Source organism: Strigops habroptila, chromosome 7, assembly GCF_004027225.2.
Source record: "Strigops habroptila isolate Jane chromosome 7, bStrHab1.2.pri, whole genome shotgun sequence".
In the NCBI taxonomy this organism is placed as follows: Eukaryota; Metazoa; Chordata; class Aves; order Psittaciformes; family Psittacidae; genus Strigops; species Strigops habroptila.
The window spans coordinates 10,189,145-10,204,807 of NC_044283.2; the positions used below are offsets into that span (position 1 = coordinate 10,189,145).

Below are 15,663 nucleotides of genomic sequence, written 5' to 3' on the forward strand. Positions count from 1 at the left end.
TTAAGCATGTCTTGCATGAAAAGCCAGATTAGCAAAGCTTCTCTCTGGGGAAAGAGAAGATTGTCAAGTCAACATGGCGATCCATAGCAGATCAACTAATCCAGTATTATAACTGAACAATGACAGATACTTTAGAGGAGAATACAAAAACTCATTAGTGGCCTACTACAAGTATAGTATTTGCAGGAAATATTATTTCTGAACACCAGTCACATAAAGACTTAAACCCTAAAGTACTGACATTCATACGCCTTTCTAAACGCATTTGCCAGTATCTGTTACTATGACTTTGATATTCTCATAAATTCTTCTTGAACCTTGCTAAATTCTTGGCTTTTTATGGCAGTAATCATACATTAATTATTCATTGCATGGAAAAAGTGTGTCTGTTTTTATCTGGAGAAGACTTTTTTTCTGAATGTGTTTGCTAAACTAGAAGGCAGCAAAGCTGCTTGTGTTGGTGGGCTGTTGAAAGGCTGGGAAGGTTAGAGGGAGTGCTCAAATTAGAGAATGTGTGAAATAGAGATTCAGCAAGAGAGACTTTTGGTTGAGGAATTAAATACTGCCGTTGAAGTGCATACATCTTAGTTGAGCATGTGAGATTACATAAATCAATGAAAAGGGCTTGAGTGTATAGAAAGTTATGAAAAAAAAAGCTTATCAATTAGAGTAATTATTTTCTTCTCATGAGGTGTTTCATGCATTTACATCATTGACTGCCTTCATGTGTTTGTGTGACAGGCTTAGTTTTCCTACACTGATCATTAGGATTATTAGGTTTTTTCCAAGGCCATCCTTGCCAGCCATCTGCACCAAAGTCCCTCACTAGCCCTCAAGCCTAATTCAGCTTCTCACTTCTCCTCTCTGTGCAGTGCAGGCAGTGGGGTGCACAGCAGTGTATCTATTGATGGCTTCCTGCCTTTTCTGCCTTTAATTAGAAAGAAGTTGGGAAAAATGCGCAAGACTGATTCCTGGAAGGGCTCAGCTCTGAGATTAGGAAGCTCCAAGATGGCTTCGTTATAGGCAGCAAGGAAAGAATTAGTTAAGGTACAGTTAACTCACATAGTCTAAATGTTTCTGGGTGATCTGAATTGTCAGTTTAGACATGACTTTATCAAAGTTTACCCTGATACCTGTGGCAGACAGGAAGCTGAAAGTGAGTATTCCATTGTGTATCTTCAAAGCCATTGAAGGCTAAATTATGTCAGTTCTTTAACTGACTGTTGACCCTAACAACATACACACCCTGATCTTTCATTGTATAGTGCTGTCACATTTCATGGTGTTTCTAGTTACCCTAGTAGTATTGGTTGGCAAGAATTTCAGGAATTGCCAATATTTAAAAAAATTTAGTACAACCCTCTTACTAGTTCTTGGTTTTTAGCATGATATGCACATATGCTTCTTATCTTCTTTTCTTTTTTTCCCCCTACACATTTGTAAGCAGTTGGGAAAGAAGTCTCATTAAATAGAATGATTCATGGGTTTGTTTTTACTTTTGAAAGAAAAAATAACCTTTTGATACATTGTCCTGGACTCTTCATTGTCAAGAAGAGTTATTTTAATGGTATTTAATGGACATGGTCTTTGGCTCTTCTCATGATGAATACAGTGAAAGCACAAATCCATACACTGTGACTAAAAAATAATTATTATTCCTTGTACTCTGAGAAATACGTTTAAGATGCAGTTAGGGCCAGGAGGATTTATGGATTAATGAAGGCTTCAGTTTTTTACATTTATTCAAATTCATGTTCAAAAGGCTTTAGTGTGCCAGTGTTTGGAGTTCCTTTACAGTTTCAAGCTAAGCTGTTAATCAAATTGTGTAGATGGTTTTTAAATGCCTCCTATATAAAGTGAGTGACCTGAGTAGAGCAAAGTCTGTGGCAGTAATAAAGGATATAAACATAGGTTTGTTTTCTGCCCTGTATGTAAACTTTGGCAAATTAAGGTTAGATTTGGGCACATTGTCTGTGTGTGTTGGAGTTCAACATGTGAAAAGTTGGAGGCAGGTTGCAGGATGAAGACTTGCATATGTGGAAGGCATAGTGGTGTTCATGACTGGGGTTGACTTGGTTAAGAACCACCTGTTCCACTAATAAAAAGGGTGAGGATGAACATAGGGAGAACATACCCTGGGAAAGTGCCAAGGTTCAAACAGAAAACAAGGCAAGGAAGCCTTTCGGTTTCACTCTGGATGAGAAATAGAACCAGCATGAAAAAGTCACTAAATATTGTTTCTATTATTTCTATATTGTATTTCACATTAGGCTTCAGGGATTCCTCAGCAAGCATGCAGGGTGTTTTGCTTTCTGGTGTATGTTATTGTAGTGTGCTCAAGATGTCCTTCTTTACTAACTAAACAAGGTGTGCCCTTGCTATTGTAATTTTTGCCTAGGCAATTTCAGTGCTATAGATGATTGCAGAGGTGAATTCATTGTGTTTTGTAAGTATATTTTAAACTCAGAATGTTGGATTGTTATGGGAATTCTGAGTAAGCTGTAGAGATTTATTATTAGACATTACATTTTCAACTACTTAGCTAATACTATTTTGATGAATAGAATTTAACTGTACGCTTGTTGCTCTGTAACTTCATTTGATGCTATAGTTTGAGAAATTCTGTCAACCTTTTTTATAGGGTGCTTTTTTTACACCACCATTGTTTGTAAATTTTCTTAGAAGTCTGAAAAATAAAATTATTTTCCAACTGGTTTTGTCCTTTTCCATCTGACAAGTACTGCTTTTAGTTTTGCTTTGCTTTTTGTCCCCTGACCTTCATCTTTTTGCAATTAGAATTAATATGGAATGATTATGGCTGTCTCTTCACACTACTTAGTGTTATACTCAAATCACTGTTGACAGCTCAAAATGTGCCTATTAATAGGAATGACTTTTGTGTATGTCTAGCTCACCTAAACTCATATTTATGTCAGTGGGAGTTCTTATGTATGTAGAAATACAGTCTTGATTATTGCTTTCATAGTTAATTTGCCATGATAGAGGAGAAACGAAAGTCAGTTTGTGTGTGGCTGTTATCATCAATCTTGTGTTTGTATTCAGCCACCCACTTTAGTTAGTGATTTAAAAATGCCAAAACCTCCTTGGAGACAATGGTCCCAAATTAGGAGCTGGTCTACACAAATCCCCTGTGAAGTATTCGTATAGTTTCTGCTACCACAGTAACTGCATGCCTCAGACTTTGAACCTCCCAGCGTGTCTGTGTAAGAGGAAATACAGAAATGCTATAATCAAGATGCCCAAAAGAGCTTAGGGTTTTGACAGGTAGCAGGAACCACAGCACTGGGTGGCTAAGAACCCTTCCCTACACAGTATAGGGAAATCTGGTACCTGCCTTGGGGTGATACAGATCTCTGTTTAAGTAGGGAATTGCTTTCTTTAGCTGATAGGAATTTACCTCTTTCAGTCTGTTCTGTAGAAACTGCTTTATTTTGCATTACAACTTTAGAGACCGGCACAGTGTCTGTCTGGCCTGTGATCCTTGAGCAAGAAATTTACTCAATATATTTAATCAGGCAGCACCATGTCATTGCAGGCCTTAGTAATCACATGCTGCCTTTTGTGAGTGCAGAGTCTCGGGGCAGGCCTGGACCTACTATGAATATCTGTGTTTCCATTGTGCATTATAGACCAGGTAGAGACTAAGCGTTAGAGAGCAAGGCTGGTGTGCCCTCAGGCAAAGAAGGGGGTTGAACTCTAAATAACATCTTCCAATGAGGTCTGCTTTGTGGTCTTGCCTAGACGGATTTAACCAGGGTCATGAAGAGGTTGTAACTGGATTGGGAATACAGCCTTGGTCTTCCAAATCCTGTACAAAAACCTTAACCCTGGATTTGCTGGTGTGTCTCCTTTCATTGTAGAGGCTGCTTTTGAAAGCGGTAAAGGAAAAAGCCTGTAAGGTGTAAACTTGTGTAGTGAGATTCAAGAAATAAAAGCTGCAAACTACATTGTCACATCCATGTAACTGGGAATGCTGGGGGTTTTTTAGCTTTTAATCAGGTACTTTTCTAATACAGTATTAAAATAGATACTAAAACCCCCATGATGTATTGCCATATACAACTTTAATGTAGCTATCTTTTTTCTGTTGAGCCATTACTTCTTTCCCCATGAGACTGAAAGCCGCCTGTGTTTATCTTGTAGTGTGTTTATTTCCCTGCTCTCTCTGAAAGTATAGGAACACGATTATCATAATTACACACCTTTTACATCTCAAAGACTTTTTTTTTTTTTTTACAGTATTGCTGTGTGATGCTGTAACATTTTATGTTTCCTCCCACCTTCAAAAAAGCTACAGGCTGTCTAAATCCTTAGTTGAGAGGATGCTTTTGTCATCTTCTGCAGCATTGTTTCTACTTGTTTTTCTGCTCTAACCTCAGAGCTCTGGGCAGTTAGGTAACACACACGCTGTTAAAACTGTAAGAGGAACGGTTTGTGCCTCAGAGGAATCTAGAAGTCAGTTGTCAGTATTATTGACCTGAGTGAGTTTGTGAGGCGCTTGTATGCTTTGATCATTGATTCTGAGTATTGCTGGCTTTTGGTATGAATTAGGAAACTTGAATTTGTGCTCTCTTCTTTTAAGATTGAATTACAATTGCTTTTCTTTAAGTCCTGACTGTGATACATTAACCTGCAGCGAGGTGCATCTTCCATAGCAGTATCACCACTAAATGAGGTGACTGCACTGGAAAATGATTTGGCAATCTGGCATTTATCTTGCATTACAGTTACTGTAAAAGGCTCTGAAATTTTTACAATAAAGTAGTGTTATTTTTTTGGTTTTTCACAGCCTCAAAGGCATCTTTAGAAACACCAATTTCCCCACAAGATTTTTCTGAAATAAAAAAAAATCCAGGATCATTGCTGTCCTTGACAATGAAATGCAGCAATTTCTGGAGCTGGTTGTCCTGACAAAAGTGCACAGCACTGTGAAAATCAAAAAGTGGAGCACCAGTAATCTCTCCAGCTGAAACTTGCTGAGGAAAGGGGCATAAATCAGGTGGGTGTAGTGTCAGTCTTAGAGCTTGGTTTGTTTTGTCTTCCTTGTTGTAGTTTTGGCCATGGTCCTAAGTTTATCACAGAATTAACTTCCATCCTCTTACTAAGGTGCTGTTGGGTCTGCTCATGCACTGTGTTGAGGTGTTGCTTATTGGAAGTTCACAGGGGAAGGAAGATCTTGTTTTCCTCTCAGTTTATCACTGTTATTTTGCACAGTGTTATAATGCTTCTTGGCAATAGGCTTCACTCCCAAGCAATCAAGACGAGACCCAGCTTCCTTTTACTTTGGTGTTGCTGGTAAGGGCTCATATAACTGATCTGGCTCTTCCAAAGCTTTGCATGGAGGAGGTAATTTTTAATGGGCATGACTTTGAGACATCACAGTAAAATACAAGACATGCCAACCATACGAGAACTGTGCAGGTCTGACTTGCTTTTGGCCTTGCAGAAGGCTGCCTTTCCTCTTACGTTAAAAAATAATATTGATGATACTCTCCATGAAAGAATCCCCACAGCATTTGTGCTAAGAATAAAGGATTCTAATTTGGATTCAGAATAACAAGAATTAAGCTCTCGGCACTTCTTGGGATCAGGCACTAACTGGAACAGCCTATGTTCTGTAGTGGGAAAAGTGCCTACCACAGAAACACTGGTAAGTGAAGTGATATTGATAATGTCAAGAGAAGAGAGCATCTTTCCTGTAGGAGGAAATGTAGACAATGTAGCTCAGTAGGATTCATTCTTCTGTACTAAACAGAAGTGTTGCTGGATCGCTTTTCTGTCAGAGAGCCAGTGAAGATATTGATAAGCCATGGTATTGACCTTTTATACCCATCAGAATGAACAAATGAGAAAATCTACTTCCTCCCCTAAATACAATCAAACTGGATAATAGCTTTTATTATTACTGCAAATGATGGCTACTTCTTCCTCTTTGGAAGCAACAGCTTTTCTGAAGAGAGATAAAGAAATGTTTTGAAGGAAGAGGAATCTGACAACAAAAGCTGGAAAAAATTACTCCCTTTGGAATGAAGGGTTTGTGGGGCTTTTGTTTTTGATCCAGTTGTAAAGAGACTCATCAGATTGCTTGAAACGTGGCCAAGATGGAAAAATGGCTTTTTTTTTTTTTTTTCCTTCTGTCTTTGTCTTCTTTTTTCTATATAGAAATCCATGTCCTTCTGGAAAAATTCTACAGAATCCTATAAAGTGTTAGCAGACACTTTCTACCTTCATTTTCTAAAAGAGAGAAAGTACAATTCACCTGGAGAGGAAAAAACCACAAAAAGACATTAGGAAAACATGAATTACATTGAGCAGGACTCAGCAGGAAGTAAATAACTTCAATACCAGCCCTGGATTAAGATTCCTAGGTTTGATTCCCCTGTGGTTCAACTCCTTCTGCAATATCATAAACAAAGCTATTTTAAAAATCCTTAATTCCTTGACTTGCATTTCTGCAAAATGTTTGTCATGTCTACCAACGTTATATTTTTAAGGTGATGGACTAAAGAAGACTATGCTGAAAACATCCTGTTTTGATTAACAGTCACTGATATCAAAGTAATTGTGCAGCTCAGAAGGAATTGGCGAGTGTCAGTAGGATAGCAATCATTCGGATGGGATGTCTGGAGGGCTGACAGCAGCTCACTGTGAGTAGATGAGAGCATTGAAAATAGGCGCTCAGTAGGGATGCAGCCTCTCCCACCAGCGCTTTTTGACAGAGCCACTTAAAACTGGAAATATGCAAATCAGAAGGATGAAATGAGTTCCAACACAATTACACAAACAGTGTTTAAACTTGTCCACAGCCCATGGCAAGACATATGAGTGGAATTAGTTTTGGTAATTCAAGATGCCAAATATATTTATTACTTAAAGATATCTACGGAAATACTTTCTGTTTGGCTGATAATATCCCATAAGGATTTGTAATCAGATTAGATCCTTAAAGTATTGATTGTGTAGAGGTTGTGATGTAGGCAAATTCTTACTGTTTCTGATATAACTGTGCAATCCTATACTGAGTGGTATTACTTCATAAAAAGCAAATAATTTTTCCAAATATTGGCTTAGTGAAGTTTAATAATATGGTAACAACATCTTCATATGGGTAGTGCAGTTTTGGCATTTGTTAGTGAGAAAACTGCAAGTGTGGCAACAAATCCACTGAATAGCAAAAAAATACACTGAAATCAATTTGAGGAATGAATCACTTAAAAATATGTAATGCTCAGAACAGAATACTTCCCATGGGCTGAAGAGTTAGAAAATGTGGATATTCTGTTCAGATATAGAATTGCCTGCCAAACAGTTTTCAGGATGAACTGTTTTTAAGTTCCTGTGTGATTTTATGTATTACTTTACTATGCATAGTTATGAAGCTTCTGCCGAAATGCTAGGGACTTGTCTAGAAATAAAAGAAAGGGAATTCTTTAAACATCCACATAGTAGACAGGACCACCAAATTTACATCTAATGCAATTGTACAGTCCTCACCAAAATGTCCCACTGAGATCAGCAGAAGCCTTGTTACAGACTTAGCAGGCTTTCCTCTGGCACTCTTAAAAGCCACTGAAATCAGCATAATTAAAATGTTTGGTTCATAAGAGAATTGGGCTGCATGTGAGTTAAAGGAAATAAGATGGATCTTTGATATCTGAGAGACAGATACCAATATCTGTCCCATAGTAGAAGAGTAGGGTTGATTGCTCTGGACATCAGGAAATAGAGAAAGAATCTGTACTAAACTTTGCTGTTCTTGCTGTGCCTGGCTTAGTGTTAGATGCATTTTACAAACCTGCGTGCTGTGCTATAAAGCTAGTTGTCCACTGCACACTTCTGGTGGGAATCTGTAAAGTGCAGATGATGGTGTTTTGGGCGCTGTCTCACTTCAAATAGGAGGGGAATCCCAGGGTGAGCAAGAGAGGTAAGAAGCTTGAAATTTGGACTGATCTAGGAATTTTAAGTTATGGTTTGATTGTTGTGGCTCTGACCAGCTTACCTCTGTCTACCCAGGTGTATAATATCTGTGTCTTTATAATGTTTAGTTCCTAAGGCTGTTGTCAGATCTGATGGGATGGTGTTTCTGCAATACTTTGGATGTGGACAATTCTATCCAAGCGCTAAAGCTTATAGTAAACATGTTTTCCAGGCTGCAGTGAGAGACAAAAAGTTGTTTACCTTTCATGTGAACTCTGGACAGAAAAGGATCTCATTAGTAGGAGTACAAAGGAAGAAAATCAACCTGCCAGGATGGAGCAGCTGCTCTACTATTATTTTTTTTTTTTTTTTTTGAATGCTTGGAATTGTGTCGCCAATTTTTATAACCTCAACAATCAGCTTAAAGCCATTTTCCATTTAATGAAAGATCACAGAGCAATGTCATTGAATACATTATTTCAACAGAATTTTTTTGCGTGAAGCTGAACTTGAAGAATGGTGTCTTTCAATAGCTGCAGAGTTACTGGAAAGAAGTTGTTAATGCAGAAACCTTTACACTCAGTGGATTCAGAAAGTCTACAACTGATGACATGGCAGTTGAAAACCTGTTCTTTCTAAGCATGGGATTAGCCTTAGGGTTGAGCAATTCTTTAGCATTTAAAAAGGAGCAAAATATCAAGAACATGCTTGAGGATATGGCTGAAATTCAAGCCAAGTTGTAACAACAGCAGAGGAAGAATGAAATCCATAACTGTGTTATGTTTTCTTGCATTATTTTCTTAAATCCTTATGGACAGGTATGTTGCATCAAATCCAATTTGCAAATTATTTTGATGCAATGATTTTTAAATTTTTTTTTTTTAGGTCAAAAGCTGTTTTTGATGAAGTTTGATGCATCAGTGTGTCTGTAACAACACCTAATTTCTGTGTGTGTAAAAGTTAGACTGAGCGTCCTTGGGTGGGATGGGAATGTTAAGATTAAAACAAGCAACTGTTAACATGATCCATGTGATAAACGACAGCCAGGATGGGGCAAGTGAACATCAGTCTTACATACAGATTTTAGGTTGCAGTGAAGCACCTTTACCGCATACAAGGTCTGCTTGTATTGATTCCTAGATGTTATCTTTTCTGTATTTCCATGTTTCCTTTCCTAAAGCAGTGTACGTGAAAGAAAGCAGTCCTCAAGACTTTCTCTGGAGCAGTTCAATCCCACACAAGTCCAAAGGGTAGATGGAAAAGGGGCTTTAAAGTTGACTTTGTGCTCCTGAGTCTTGTCACATGAGGATATTGGGCTATTCGCAGTATAAACTGCAGCAGCCAGCTGCCAATCAACTGAAATGACTGCTTCAACAGCTGGGAATCAGTGGGGCATGAACTCTGGCGGTGTTCCCTCTCCCCTAACCACATCCTCTGCAGTAGTCTGGATTCTGTGGAATCCTCTGCTAATTCAATGCTGATTGGAAGCAATTTTGAATGTACAAGAAATTTGAGCCTGGAAAATATTAAGGAAATACAAGCCTTTTCCAGATCTGGTTTATTACAAGGACAGAGAAGTGCTAAGTGGGCTATATCGGGGCTAGCAACTGTATACTTGAATCCTCCGTAGCACGAGGAAGATGTTTCCAGATGAACTTTGCCAATTCATCTCATTCCTGAAGACATAAAGTCAAATAGAACACATGTGCTATGGAGATAACGACTATAGAAAGCTTTGGAAAACTGCAGAAATAATTATACCTAATAATATATAGCAGTGTTCTCTGATACAGGAGAAGCCTGTGAGCAGCCCCCATGCATAGTTAAGTATCTGTATCCTTTAAGCTGTGCAGCTTAATTATAGTTTCGTTACCTTTGACAAACCATAATTTCAGTGATGGGCTGGGGATAAAGGAAAACACTTGTCTTAATTTTACTATTTTGAGCTTTCTTTCCCTTATTTGTCCTTCTAGTTCCACCCATTTCTTTCTAATTATGCTCATTGATTATCTTGTTAATAATTTTTTTCTGGGAGAAGTTGAGTAACCTTAGCTGTAAATGTGAAGTTGAAAAAGGAAAACGAATGTGAAGATCATATTGCAAGGCTTTGATTTTTATTCTTCATAGGCTCATAATTTAGTCCACTCTAGTTCTCTCTCTGTGTGGAGCAGGATGCACAGGTTATAACAAGGATTCTTTTCTTCATGTCTTTATGTGGAATGGACTGGAAGGAAGGAATCAAATAGCTAGTCTAATGTAAATTGGCATAGCTCCATCGGCTACAAAACAGGCTCAAGTGTATTTTTAGTGCAAGCCAGAAGCTAAGCTCACACTGTGGAACAACATTCTTTGGGGGAAGTAGAAGAAGGGAAAGACTTTTCTTAGGGCAGTCCCTACATGAATGTTTCAAAATTGTAATTACAGCTTAACACAAACTTTCTCCATCTCTAAGAATTTGTAGACATAGGTTTAATTTATCTCTAACAGCTGAGATTTCACTTTACCAGCTTCTGAAGTATTTTCACATTTGAGCCATTCTCCATTTACTGCTTGTCACTGTAGCTGTAGTTAAGCTATTTGCAGGAAAGAATCCTTTTTCTTCCTGAATAGATGACTTGGACTTTAAATCTTGTTGCAAGCAGAAAACTTGACTTTACTCAAGCATACGTTATTTCAACAGAAATGCAGGGATACTTTATGCACTTTCGTATAACTAGTGTAATTAATTTTCTGTTAATCGGAAACTTTTTGACAAGAATAGTTGTGATGTTGGTATATTTGTCAGTACAGTGGCATAAGAACTATTTTTCATAGAAAAGTGTAAAATGTCTCTCGTGCACATTGGTCAAAGCTCATTCCTTTCCTTGTCAGAGAAGGAATGTCTCAGTGTCAAGAAATGAATGGATTATTGGGCTTTTTGTCTTACACGTCTCTTCTGGTGTAAATTTGACATAAATTGCTCCTTTGCTAATCAGGAGAGCAAGGCTATCTGAATCTCTTTGACAACATGTGTACATACCTGTCTCTGTTAATGATTGTCCCTTTCATTTATGTTTAGTGCCTCCAAGCTTCATGCTAAACAGCACTCCTGTATTGACTTCTAAAGTCTTGAAATAGGCTAATGCTCATGCTGCAGCAGAACTCTTGTTTCTACTGGGATGCACTGTTCTAAGAAAATGTAGAAAAACACTTCCCATTTGTGAAGCCCTCCGAATTTCACAGGTGTTTCTGCAGTACTGAGGTGCTCAGTGGTGGCACAGTGAGTCTTGTGAACTTTAAAACAGAAAAGAAATGGATCATGTGAAGTCTTGCATTCAGTCTATGCACACCTTGCCTCTCCCTGTTTCTACTGTATGCTGAGCAAGAAGAATGAGGTGAAAACACCACAGTGCTTGTTATCTCTATGCCAGAATCAAGCCTGGGTTACTCATACATGTTTGGACCCCTTCCAAGCCTTATTTTCAGTGGTGTGGTAGTTTTGCTGGAGTCTCTGCCTTCAGTGGTTTTTGCTTGGTGCAGAATGAGTGGAAATGAGCGGATCTATTGTACAAAGAAGCTCAGACTAGCAAATGTGGGGAAACTGAGTGTATTTTAAATATAAAATGTTCTTGTAGCAGTGTAATGCTACCCCCTGTTGGAAATTGGAATATATGAAATATAAACCAGAATACGTGGAATTGAAGCCTCTTTGACTTTGTGTACATTGCTTTTTTTCTATTGCGCAATAGGACTTTAGAAGTGCCAGTCTCTATTTAAAAAAAAAAGGAAAAGATTTTTTGGCATAAATAGGAAAGATGTTTTCCCCTCAATTATCAGAACTGAGTTCAGTTTAAAATAATCTTTTCATGTTAAAATACAGCTGTCGGCACAGATGCCTGTAGCTTTACTATCTTTCTGTGAGAATACCGATATATAACCTATTATAATTAATGTTGATTTTATTGTTCATAAACGTCTATCTATTGATAAAGGCCTGGTAAAGAGAAACACGTCTGCCTTTTTGCATGGCTAAAGCTACTGTATATACTATTAGTCAGCTGCATTCTGAACAACAGCACTTGTGTTCACCTGTGAAAATGTGAATCATAGAATCATAGAAAGGTTAAAGCAGTGCTGTGGGTGCACTGCTGAACCTCCAACGGTCAGGACAAACGTGTGTTTAAACTCTTTTGCTTAAGCATTACAGCAGGAGTTTATATATATATATACCTAAGGAGAAATGGTTTATCTAACAGGAGCCTAAGTTAACAAGGCTCTGAAAAGGGGAAAAAGGAATGTAATGTTGCTATGAAAACATCTCTAAAAAGTTGGCAACACTATTTTGAATCAGAAAATTTGATGGGTGCCTTATGCTTAAATTAAAAATTGTTCCTTTTCATAGAATTTCAGAATGTATCTTCCACTACTACAGTGGAATTTACAGCTGTCCTACTGTAAATTAGGACAGCTCAGCTGAGGAGAGAGGGGGAATAATGTACCTGATTCTATTACCTGGAAGAATTGGCCATCTTTATTTTGGCCCTAAGAATATATGATATGCTGAAATTTAAATTATATCAGGGGTATCTGTATTGGATCTCAGACCTCACAATGGAGAAAAAGAAGTTATCATTTCTAAGCTGAGTATTCGATGGTTTATTTTAATAGTGTAAGGAGTCTTTCATGTCCTGAATGGCAGAATGATTGTTAGGAGATCAGCAGATTGCGATCTGGTGAAAGATGAGGCAGTGAAGGCTGATCTTAATACACTTTATTATGTAGCTAGCATCAATTCATCATTGTATTTGTTCAGGGTTCTGTGTTATGAAATCAGGAGATGCTGTGCCCCAGTTGTCAAGTTTGATGAATATACCTTATGACATTTGCATATGGTGCTTTTATTTTTCATTAATTGTTTTTAGTTCATGCCTTCTAACTCTTGCATGATTTTGGCCATGTTTATTAAATAAATTGAATTAAAACTGGTCTTGGAGGTAATTTGCTATGTCTGGCATAGCCATTCTTCTGACTGGCTGAATTCCTCAACCTAGTCCTGGCTCCTGCTATGAAAGCCCTCCTGTATCATGAACCAGGAGTGAAATGTGTCCTGATCATGCTCCAGTGTCATTGTGCTGTGAGGTCTTGTCAGGAAGTTTAGATGATATTATCATTAGTGTCCACCTTTTCATTTGAGTTGCTTATACAGATCTACTTAGAGGGTTTGCTACTGCAGTATCTCTCTCTGCAGCTTGTCACTGTTTGTGTCCTTACAAAAACTCCATGAAATGATGAAGTGCTACCTGTATAGAAACCAGTGCTTCTGATTTTTACCTGTGGTTAAGTAAGACAGACTCTCAAATTCAAGGAAGTATTTAGTAATTTTGTTTGACCTGGAACCATCATACCAATTTTTTGAAGAACCATGAGAAACCCAAACCATATGAAATTCATTTCAAAAACTGTAAGAAAAAACCTAAATCTGTGTTTGAGGGAGGTGACAGTATGTCTTTTTTATTTATGTTTCTTAAGTTGTCGTTTGGGGCATTTCCCTGTAACCACAAGCTATCTAGCCGATATTGGTGTTGGGACAGTTTATAATGGTTTGGTGGTGTGTGGCTTCAGACTTTGCTATCCACTTGGAGTGAGTGTCCTTGTTCTGGGCCAGCTGTATGTGCTCTTGGGCCAGCTGTATGTGCTCTTGACTTTGTTTTTTGTCTAGCAAGTATGGAAGCTTGACTTGTTGTAGTGCCTGGAAACAGACACAAACAAACTGGTGTGTTTACACCAGGTATTTTATATGCATTGGGTGGTATTCCATAGCTGTTTCCTCTAGAATTCTATCTGAATGCTTTTGTACATAGGAAGATATGTATGTGATGTTAAAAGGATATTATTTAGGTTGAAAAGTTAAGCCCCTTGCTGTTAAGGAATTGACAGATTTACAGTTGCTCGTGCCATCTTGATTTTACCCACGTATGTGTCCCTCTCGTGCAGTGAATGAGGCAGATGTCCTGTGGAAAAAAATGATATGTGACCATGTAATTGCATTATAGCCCAGTTGTTCAGCATAATCCTAGTGTGACTCTGGTATGCAGTAATTCTAGGTCTGTTTTTGAAAAGCAAAAGACAAGAGCAAATCATGTGCCTTGTTGCTGTGTCAGCTTCCCCATGCCCATATATTATCAGTAGCAGAGCTTGAAATTTGAACCTGTAGCATTGCAACCAAGACTCCTACCATCTGAATTTCAGGGCTGTTGGAGCTAGCTGGCAACCGCGGTTGGCTTTTATCTCAGTCTGGAGGCTGGGCAGCTGTGTCCAGGTACTGGCTTTTATGCTACCTGTGGCAGAGGACTCAGCCCAGCTTTTCTTTCTCTTCTTCCAGCAGACAGTTTCAGAGTATGCTGAAGACAAGGCATGTCATTTTTGAAGCTAATGGTCATATTCTGGATTGGGTGACAAGTGGCTCGCGGCTGCGGGTGACTGGGAAGCTCACAGCAAGGAGCAGAAGGCTCCTCTCAACAGATGCATATCAGAGTCACAACTGAAGAGTTCCTCTGTAAAAACACGAGAGAGACAAGATGGGTGCACAAATCTGGACTAGAACTAAACAATTCTTTGGTTCTTTCTGATCTCTTGTTGTTTAAACACCACCTGTAACTTGTAGATAAGTTGAGCTGTGATTATCCCACAGGTTTTAGAAGGTGTATTTTAATGTGACACTGAGCATGGCTTGCCAGTGCCACTGAAATCGCCAGCTTCATGCTTCAGAAAATAGCTGATGTTGGTTGGGGCTTGGCTGAGCAAACGGAGATGTTTCTGAACTGACTTCAGCAATCTTTCTGTAAGCTGACAGTTGGCTTGCGGAACACGAAGCTGAGTAATCAGAAGTTTGTGGCTGAAACTGGAGCCCTGCACCTGAGGCATGCCATGGACAGGAGTTTGTTTCATTTGGAGTTGTTATGAAGGATTGTAGAGTTTAATAATTTTATGTATTTTGTTCAGAACCTGATCAACTGCTAGGTGTTGTAAACCAGCCTGTCAAAGCAGATGACCTCTAAAGGTTGCTCTATGTATCTGTATTTATCAGTCTTTGCTGGGAAGTTTTTTTCCCTGTGGCAGCCTGAGAATTCCAGGCTGAATTTAAACTTTTCTGATGATTTGCTTCAAAAAGAACTCATAATCTTTAATGCTTATGAGGGAAGTACCTTAACTATCAGTTTCATTAGGGACTGTTTTCTTTTGCTGAAATACCTGAGCTTTGCAGAGCTACAGACATGGTCAAGATTTTTCCATTTTCTAAAAGCAATTGACGCTTTAATTTTTGTGATGCTGATTTCAAAATCTTTATTCGGGATTTCCCATTGAATCCTTTCCTCCTTTAGTCCTTTGCTTCTTTGTGAAGCCTCTGGCAGTTCAAGATATTATTTTCATAAACCATATAATGTAACCATAATTTGCTGCCTTCCTCTATGTGCAAACTATGTGAAGGAGTCTGAGAGATTGTGAGGAAGGGCCACCATCTACGTGCGGCAGGCGTGAGACTGTTTCTCCGTTGTTGTTGAAGTCTGCTTCACAGTTTCTGCTTTTCAGGGGCTGTCCTCTGGATTTTAAGTCATGATTTTGTTGTTTTTCTCTTGAAAAACTGGATGTTTTGCATGGTCTTGATACTGCTCAATATCTGCACAATATGCTGCACAGCTTTAAAATAAAGAAAGGGAGAGAAAAAAAAATCTAGATCATGTTCTC

At 38.4% G+C, this 15,663-nt stretch overlaps 1 protein-coding gene across 4 annotated transcripts in view; it reads left to right on the forward strand.

Moving 5' to 3' along the window:
* Window positions 1–15,663, forward strand: part of DOK7 (docking protein 7) — a 64,205-nt gene that overhangs the window by 25,680 nt on the left and 22,862 nt on the right. The window lies entirely within an intron of this gene.